The sequence below is a fragment of the Lygodium microphyllum genome, unplaced genomic scaffold (genome assembly GCF_053477565.2).
Source record: "Lygodium microphyllum isolate KBCC unplaced genomic scaffold, Lygodium_microphyllum_v1.1.10 scaffold_91, whole genome shotgun sequence".
NCBI classification, from domain to species: Eukaryota; Viridiplantae; Streptophyta; class Polypodiopsida; order Schizaeales; family Lygodiaceae; genus Lygodium; species Lygodium microphyllum.
In genome coordinates, this window is record NW_028229574.1 from 416,311 (window position 1) to 426,262 (window position 9,952).

At 40.7% G+C, this 9,952-nt stretch overlaps 1 pseudogene; it reads left to right on the plus strand.

Annotated features, from left to right (window-relative positions):
* The first annotated feature begins 4,791 nt into the window (after positions 1 to 4,791).
* LOC148008673 (uncharacterized) lies at positions 4,792 to 8,503 on the plus strand (annotated as a pseudogene).
* Positions 8,504 to 9,952: the final 1,449 nt, after the last annotated feature.

A 9,952-nucleotide genomic window follows, 5' to 3' on the forward strand; every position in this document is an offset into this window, starting at 1 on the left:
TTACCCCTTTTCCTTCTAACACTTCTTGTCTCTTGTTGTGGTTTAAACATCTCTGGTTATTGCACACCTACCTTTTGAGAGCAGTGCATGTGTCAGATCAATCAGCTTTTGACTAGAACCACTTGATTCTCCACACAAAATTTTTTCTTTCAATCTTTGCAAGGTTGGTCCACTACCAAGGTGCATTCCTTCCATAAATGCTTTGTAGTGTGCACTTTGCAACACGGCCAATGCCAAATCAGCACTACATACCTCATAGAGTGAGACATACTTAGATTTCCCATGAGTTGCTCGCATGCTCGAGTGCTTACATTCCGATAAATTTGTTGTTGGCACAAACCCTGCATTTTCATGCTGCTCCATGAACATCCCTCCCCATTGGGAAACCCTAACATCCCACCAGTGGAACCAAGCCATCAATCTAAGGAACTCTCCATCCTTTACATGGACAAGAGACCAAAACTTTAAGAGTGCCTCTTTGCACTGTTCGGCTTCTTGCTCTGTCCTTGCAACCTTCCATTTTCTACAAAGAAGTTTGTGCTCCTCTAGATATGGGGCCTTGACACATCTCTTTGCATGCATGACCATGCTCATCTCCCAATGAAACGAGCAAGTCCTTTCCCTGCCATGCATGATGTTGCTTGGTCCTCCATTGTAGACTATTCTAATTGGTAGCCAATTTGCTTGTGCTGCATTTGCCATAAAACCTCAAAATTTTGGGATAGAGAATCCATTTGCTATCATAACATTATTTAACATTTGCCAAAATGATACTTGTGCATGCTCATCCTCCACTTTGAACTCGGAGGTTGCAATGGTCATTATTTCTCGAATATGGGGATCATAAACTTGAGCTCCCATTGTGTTCCAACCTTTCACCCTATGCACATGGTCAAAGTGGATCCATTGATCTCCCATAAATCCACCAGGTTGCATTCTATTAACAAGCTCAACTCCTGAGCCTGGTCCAATTGTAGACATCTTGAATATGTGTGGCATGACATTATCTCCAAGCTGTTGCGGAAACAAAATACTGTGAAAGAAGGGGTACATGCATTTTCTTTTCAATGCCAAAATTGCATCAAGCCTGCCTTCAGCATGTTGCTTGTCTCTTCTAGCAATGTTTATTGACCTTTGCATCCTTCTTCTCTGAGACAATGGGGTAAGGTTCTCCAGCACCTCATGCAACTTGGCTTCATTGAAATCCTCGGAGCAATCTTCTTTTGAAATCAACATTTCCATCACAAGATCTTGACCAACAGACACTTCAATGCTTTTACATGACACAGAAGGATTTATTTGTGTACGAGTTTGCACCATGTCTTCAATCTGCTTTTGCTTTTGTCGACACGAGCCATCTTGCACAGGGTGATCATGAAAACCAACATGAATAGCACATCTTGTGGTATTCACTTTGTCAAAGGGAATACAGTAGTATATATATGCAACACAAGCCTTTACACACTCAAGAGACATTCCACAATGTGTACACCTCAGGGTCCCAACCTCAGGCTGCAGAGGGCCAGTTGATGAAGGAGGCCTCTTCAACTTACCTTTCCACTGGGTCTCATTAGCAATACCAATCCTCTCTAGATATGGACATTCCAAGGAGAAGCATCTAAGATAACCACAACATCTGCTCATCCTCACCGTGCCATTGAAGAAATCTTGAGAAACAGTAGTGTACTCTACCCATGTGTGCCCATCATTCTTTTGGTCCATTCCATGCATTGAGCTGCCCTTGATCGGCTTAGGTGGCAACTCAAACATAATGTAGCCATTGTATGTAATTGGTAGCTCATCCACCTTTTGTATCTCTTTGATAGATGAGTAGGCAATATGAAGAGAACTAGATAAGGGAAGCCTATCCAGTAGAACTTGCACACTCATTGAGTCAGTCATTTGCTTTATAAGAGGGATATGCTTAACTTGGAGACTATAGAGACTGCTTTGTCCACCATCTAGTATGAATCCCTTGCTACCATCTTCTAGTCTCATCAATGGCATGGTCGTGTACACACCCGGCTGGCTTGTTGCATGCTGCACTTCCACATCAATATCATCACCAATCTGAAAGTGACTCTTAAGCTCTTCCAATGCCACCTCACAGAAACATGAGTCATACCTTATTGACAAGATACTGAAACTACCATATTTGATTTGCACAGTGTTTGGCTTTGTTGCTAAATAGGTAAATAGTCCTGTCTGTGTGAATGTCTTCTTAAGAAGCCAATAGACACAGTTAGAACCTCAATAGAGTTGAAGAACAATCTATGCAAAGGGAACAAGAGAAGAGTTGTTCTTCAAGTAACTGTAATAAGATGGCAATATGAAAATAGTAATTGTCAAGGTTAAACAGTCATGTTAATAATAACCTTTACTTTTTCCATAATGATAGGTGTGTACTAAATATACACACCTAATGGTCACTAGCACGTCTAGTGATCATTAACTCCACCTTTGTCTCTCTCTCTCTCTCTCATACACTCAATCATTACACGCACTCTCTTTTGGTGTTTTTATTTACTAGCACACACAAACACTCTCTCACATTGATGGTCGTTACACACACTCTCTCTCTTTCTCTCTCCCTCTCTTGCAACAAAAAAATGACACCTCTAATTAGGAACTGTAGTCCCCCTCTGCACTAAATATTCACAGTAATGGCCACAAACACATCTGATGGTCATTAACTCCACCTCTCTCTCTCTCTCAATGACAATCATTACACACACTCTCTCTTCTAGTGTTATTTATTTACTAGCACACAAATACTCTCTCACACTAATGGTCCTTTCACACATGCACGGGCACACACACTCTCTCTCACATGACAAAGAAGAAGACACCTCTAAATAGAATCTGCGGTCTCTCTCTCTCTCTCTCTCTCGCCCCCCCAAACAAGCAAGTAGAAGGAGGACCAAAACAACCTTGCACAGAGGAGAAGGCGGACCGATCAAGCAAGCAAGAGCAAGTTTTTTGTGTGTCAATATGGGTGCATTTCAAAACGCAGGTACAACAGGGGTGCTGCTTCTGTGAGTCGACTGTGAAGAGCTAGAGGCTTGTAGCTTGCATCGATCAAAGCCACAAGGTAGGTGCTTCTCCTCTCTTGGGTGTGTTTGAGGTTAGAGTGTGTGTTTCAGCTGCGTTTCAAAATGGACTCTCAGTCACGTTGGGGCTTCCACAAGGCCCGCTCTGGCTCCAACAAGGTTTACTAGTGCGTTTTAAAACGCAATTCATAACCACATAGTGGGCAATCAGAGAGTGCTGATGTGCCTTCTGCAGCTCGCAAAGCAGGGGATCTGCGAGTGATGTAAGGCTAGTAAGGTGGCCCTCTATAGTATGGTGTTGAAGCTGATACTGTAGTGTTTTTTCAGCCATCAAAGACATGCAAATCCTCACCAAGACCAGGTGTGAAATCCTAAAATCAAAAACCCTGACAGTCCATCCACTATCCAAGTCAATTTGAGCTCTTGATACGCCTATATATGATGGGAGGTGCAACATAACTGTGATACTCCACACTTCTGGCAGCTTTAGAAGCTATTTTTATCTACATTTGCCGCAATAGAGCCCCTTCCCTGTTTGCTCCTCTACACCTTCCATAAATTGCAAGAAGTTTTGGACTTTCTTGATAACCCTAACAAGTACACTACCTTGGGTGAAAAAATTCCCAAGGGTTTCCTTTTGGTTGGGCCGCTCTATTTGGCCATCAATGCTCTGTTGGCACGTTGCTCCAGGTCGGCGGGCAGCACTCCAGGTTATGTACAGGAAAGGGCTGGTTCTGGGTTATGTTGAAGTTGCTGCCATGGAGCTCGAGCTTGTGTTGACATATAGTAGGAAATGGAACTATAGAGGCCAGAGAATTGGGTGATTAAGTGGTGCGTTTTAAAACACAGTTCTTGAACTTGGATTGCAGTAACATGCGAAACCCGTAATGTAATGTCACATCTATTAAGGATTCCAACTTTTGCAATATGACTGGATAGCTCATGATCTGTTACAAGCAGAGAAAAGGGCTGCGTTTTAAAACGCAGTGAAATTGGATTATGCTAATGTATGCAGAGCTATTGATGCCATTTTATGTGGAGCACAAAGTGTTGGATGATGCCATTGTATGCAGAGCAAACACAGTGAAATTGGATGATCCCGTTGTATGCCATTGTAAGTAATGATATAGCCCAGATGATGCAAGCAAAAGTCATGATGCAAGCAAGTGAAGTTGCATGGATGTTACATGGACTGCACCTAGATTAGGGTGCATTTTAAAACGCAGTAAAAAATGGATGAGGCTTTTGTCTATGATTGGGCAGACAACGTTTGAAGGCCAGTATAGTGATTAGACTTACTCTTCAAACTAAAATGTTACATTTCAGCTATAGGACAGTTGCCAAGTACTCCAAGAATAGAGTTTGAGACATTATTTGCTTGGTTTAAGACATTATCTGCCATTATACTTGCAATGTTTGGCCATTTAATAATGGATTACTCTCTAGCTCAGTGCTTTGTATTTTGTAATAGTGTTTTATACTTTGTTTGCATTTTGTAACAGCGTTTTAAAACACTTGCATTTTTTAGCCAGAGTGAGATGAGACTTTTGTTTCTCGAATGTTGCAGGTCAAACGATCTAGTCTCTCACACGTATCTACTTGTGTTGAGCATCTCAGCAGAGATATTGCTGGTATTTTGAAAGGCCAATCTCAGGTACTCTTTGTGCATATTCAAGTAATACAAATAGATATATATTCAAGTGCTACACATGTACTGATTCTTTTATGTCGTATTTCAATCATGTCTCCACGAAAGACCAGAGGCAAAGGTCGTGCAAGATCATCCAAAGATAATTTAGCCACTCCACAGAAAAGAACTCGTGGATCATCCCTCTCTACAGTTCTAGAGGAGGGTACACCAACTATAGAAAGTGAAAAGACTTCGAGTGTTGTGGTGGGGACTTCAGATCCTCAACTGCAAGAAGAAAGTGAAGAAGGAGATGACATAGTGGTGGGGCAAGGGTCTCAACTGGTACAGGAGGAAGACGAGGAAGAAACAAGCCAAGTTTCCGATATTGATATGCAAATGGTAGGATGTGGAGATGTAATAAGTCAATGTAGACTTCTATCTCAAGAAGTTTGCCCTCGTATCCCCTTGTGTCGTATGATTGCACATGCTGTTGTTAGAGGGATTCGTACAGACATGTCCTCTTTAAAAAGTGCATTTCAATATGAGGGTTATTTACTAGAGAAGGGCTCATTTGTTGTGTCTGTATGTAAGTATAAAGGAGAAGAAACACTAGTGACCCCTGCCATAGTGTCAACTTGGTCTCCTCTATGGCGTGAAGTGGATGCAGAATTTGAGAAGGAGGTCTTGGCAAAACCGGAGTTTAGGTTCTTGTCTGGTAAAATGTTTTACGCATGGGAAGGAAATCATCGGTTGACTGCTTGGATGGAGTTGATCTCACAAATGTACAAAGAGAATAGAGCTCGCCGTGTCAGGGTTGTTTGTTCTGTTATTGATCCCACACGGATTTCAGAGATTGCTCTTCTCGCGCTGGACTCCAAAGAGTCAATAGGTGAGTGTATCAATTTTTGCTACAATGAATTGACGTCTATATTTTTATCTATAGAACTCAATCTTACAAATTTTCCTTTATTAGCATGAACGAGTATGCCATCGTGAAACCTAGCTTGTGGGATGTACTTTGGAACTGCAACAATATCTTCAAATGTGACATCAATGCATTCTTGAGTGCCTTACCCCAGGATCAACTAAAACTGTTGGAGTCCTTGAGAGCAAAAGATAGCAATGTCAAGGGAAAACAACAATGGTATCCACTGACAAGGGGGTACTTGGCAAGATTGGTATTTCAGGTAATGCATGTCATGGTTGTTATTAAGAGGGATTATAATAGATAAGTTTCCTTTTTAGGGTAAAATTTAAAAGCTTCTCTTTTGTTGTGAAGGTTGAGTATACTTTAGAACTCAAAAAGGTTGAGGATTTGGTATTAAACACAGTCTCTATTGAGAACAGAGAGGAGACATTGAAAAAGGAACGTGCCAAGATACATAAAAGATTGGCAGACAAGATGGGCATGGTATGGCCCCTTTGCTTCTTAGTTTACTCCCCATTATAGTAAAATTTCTAAATATAGGTTTCTTATCCACTTTGCAAGTTCTTAATGTGCTTGATCCCAAGCTAGGGGATCAATGGTTGGATAGAATATTTACACTGAAGTTTGATAGCCCAGACTCAGTGATTAATATTTCCAAGTTGAAATTCCTAGCAAATGCTGATATGAGGGAAGAAAAAAGATTGGTGATGCTCTCTCTCTTGGATGCAAACAAGAGATTAAAAGATATGTATGGTATGCCATCGTCGGATAATGAGTACAGATTGTAAGTGTCAATTTGAAAGCTTTTGTAGTCTTGATATTGCTAGTATCATGTGTATCTTGTGATACTAATAGATTTGATTTTTTTGGTTAAGGTGGTTGACACGGGAGTGCTTTTTGGAAAAGGTTAAGATCGAGGCTATTCAAGCATTAGAAGACTTGAAAAAAATGTGTGTTTTAGGTACACCATTGGATCTTCCACAGGATTACTTATTATAGGATTACATGGAGGGTGTGAAATTAGAGGCTAGAAAATATATGTTTGCTCATGTAAGAGCAAGAGAGCAAGCTATAGATGCACGAGGATCAAAGAAGGTGGAAGGTCCTCAGCGCCCAAAAGAGAAATGAAATCATAATGTCTGCATATCGAGTTGTCTACAGGTAGATTTGTTGCCATAATGAGCTTAACTTTAGTTGCTCTTTGTTTATTTTAATAGCTTGCGCTAATATGTCATGCAAAAGGTATCTACTTCATTTGATTGGAGAGAAGAAGATAGCTAGGGTTCCAGATCATTGCAAAGGATGGATTGACAGAGATAATGAGGAAGTATGCATGTATCCCAAGAGCATGCATAATCTCTCTGATTGGGAGATCAACCATTGCCCTTGGGGGGTGGATCTTGGAAGTGGATATGTTTTGGCAAGAGAGAAGGAATTGCAAAAAGTGCATTCCAAAAAATCTATTGATACACCTCTTGGGGATCGATGCAATACACAGTCTAAAAAGGAGACAAAGAAAGAAAGTGATTGTAAGATTATATTTTGGGTGCAATGGTTGTGAAGTTTTTTTCCCTTGTTAAAATGCAAATAATTGCAAATGCTTTGTGCTGCAGCAATGCAAGAGAGAGAAGCCAATAGTCCCAAACAACATGAAGTGGAGCAAAGGAGTAGCGTCCAAGGAGGTGGAATAGATTATATCATTAGAGATCGTAACACATGTTGCATCCAATTTATACTCATATATTCTTGTTTATTGCAGGGCAAATGGTTGCCATCAAGGAGATCATTCCATTTGTATTTATTCCTTGCCCACTAAATGATATGCATTCCAATAAAGATGATGATGTGATAAGTTATGGGTGCATGATGGGTGACTACATCTCTATGGGGCAAGATTTTATTGCAGGGAGAAAAAATGATGCTTACAAGACAATACATGAGTTCTTTTCTAGGCTTGCCAAACATGATATGACATATGTACAGAATGGGAAGCATGTGAAATGGGCTTGCGATGTTGTCTTCATTGACTTTCCTACTGGATGTTTGATTGATAAAGAAACCACCTTGCCTGCTTGGAATATGCTCACGGAGGCACACATTCGCCTAGGAATTACAGTTGCTACTGCCTCTTTGGGAGATAGTGGATGGCTAGTTACTTGGATTACTTTGACAGGTATATTGTCCTGGTCAATGTGTGTTGGCATAAGTACTTAACTAAACAAGAAAGTAAAGTTTTTATTTGATAAAATAGGTGATGCATTATCTTGGCTTGAGAAGTACATACATGTGCTTGGTCTCGAAGTTGTCAGGCGAGTTTTTGTGCTTGAAAAGCTTCCATATGGCTATGGGGAACAATGCGATCTTGAGGTGTCAGTAAGTGATCTTAAACTTTTGGTTTGTAATTCTTGTAGTGAACATATCTGACCTTTATGCTTTATGTAGAGCCGATCTTCTCTTTTGGTATTTGCTCGTCGTAGTGGATGTCATCCACCCACCTTTCTTGGAGAGAGCAGCTCTCAATTCCGCAAGTTGCAAATTGATCCATTGAGTGACTGCTGGCCCCATTACCTTCCAGAGAGAAATAGATTGGCACGACCATCTTCTTCGACTCTTTGGCGTGGAGGTCTGCAGAGATCACTTGTATTCTTGCTCTGTGTATTAGATCTTTTGTGTCCACCATCGAGATTGATTTTGGAGATGGGGTGTGGCACTGCACCTCTGATGCGTGCATGCCCATGTTTTTCATTTGATATATGTGAAGATATAGTCGATGTTGTGGTTCGACCTCTTGTAGAAGAAGTAGGTGCAAAGAGAGCATGCTTGGGTCTTGATGATAAGGAGCTAGATCTAGATGCCTACAAAGTGCAAGTTGTGGACAATCCCTCTGATGATTAGTGAGCATTCAAACTTCTGATACTTTGGAAGCAACTTTTATTATTGTCACTTTTATCAGTAGAACTTATGTGTAGTGATGGTGAAACTAGTTATGAATCTTTGTTTTGAACTACACTTTACTTTTATTATACCATTAACTTTTCTTGCTCGCTTTTTTGGGCTCGCTCAGTTTGTTCGCTCGTTCAATTGACTGCCTCTATGTATGGTAATGGGTAGTTGTCTCTTTTAGTGACCGTGTTAACCTTCTTATAGTTTGACTATGACTATGGGTGACACCTAGTCCATATGCTCTATCTCATAAATGGATTCGGCCATCAACAACTTATCAATATCCTCCTTTATGGCATGTGCATGCATAGATTCATTATGTATAGTTTTTTCTTGACTAGTGCTACATTGGGGATCATGTAGATGTTGTAAGTCACAATACTCAAATATGTTCCCTTTAGCTCATCTAGGAACCCTGTAAATACATCATCAAATTCCCTTAGGAGATTTATGAAATCATGCTCCTCCTCCTCAGTTAGGTCATCTATTGTGTACATGGTTCAAGGCAAGTCCTTATCCCCTGCCAAGCTGACCTCCTTAACCTTGGTTGTTCCTTCGATGGGTTCAGTTTCTTGCCCTTTCTGTTTGACCCCAACTAACACCACTCTTTTGTCACCCTTTTTGTACTTTGTGAAACACTTGAGAAAGTCTTGGGGTTTCTTTTTCCTTCCATCTTCTGAAAACTTTGACCATTTCCTTTTCTCCATGGTCCCCCATGGTGCATCGGGTCCCAAGTGGTTGAGGTATCTCAAGGTCACTATTAGAGCTTTCCTTTGAGTCAAAATTGTACTCGTCATCCTCACTAAAAGAAGTTGTCTCCCTTGGTGCTCACAACTCTGAAGTTGACTCAACTCCAAATAGTGGTGGCGTACAAGGATGAAATAGTCATACTTGCTCATAATCTACCACCTCAAGGCATTCTAGCCAAGCTCAATCACAATCTACCTTGGCAACTCCTTTGCTTACTCGGAATATGTTTACCTCTTGAGATTTAGTATCTGCTTTGATCTACTCAATTACTCTTTCCTCTATTGTTTCATATTCTGTGGTCTCTACTTCCTCTTTGCTCTCCTCATTGGTGGAACAATAGTCTTTGTACTTATCGTCTAAATTCTCAAACTAGGATCATAGGTCACTTGTAGGATTTCCACTTCTAAGAACTGCCTCACTTGTCATGAGAGCCTAGGTATATGACAAATTCAAGTCATGCACCTTGGTCCATTGCCACTCTCTGCTTTCCATAAGATCATTTACTCAAGGATTTTGTGAAGTTCAAGTTTATTTGCTGGGACAAGACATGTGATAGGTGTTGGTTGGTCCATGGAGCTTTCAGACATCATGCATAAGGGTATTTTGGGTATGTTACAAGTGATGGCACTCTTAGGTTTGCTAGTAGAGTCT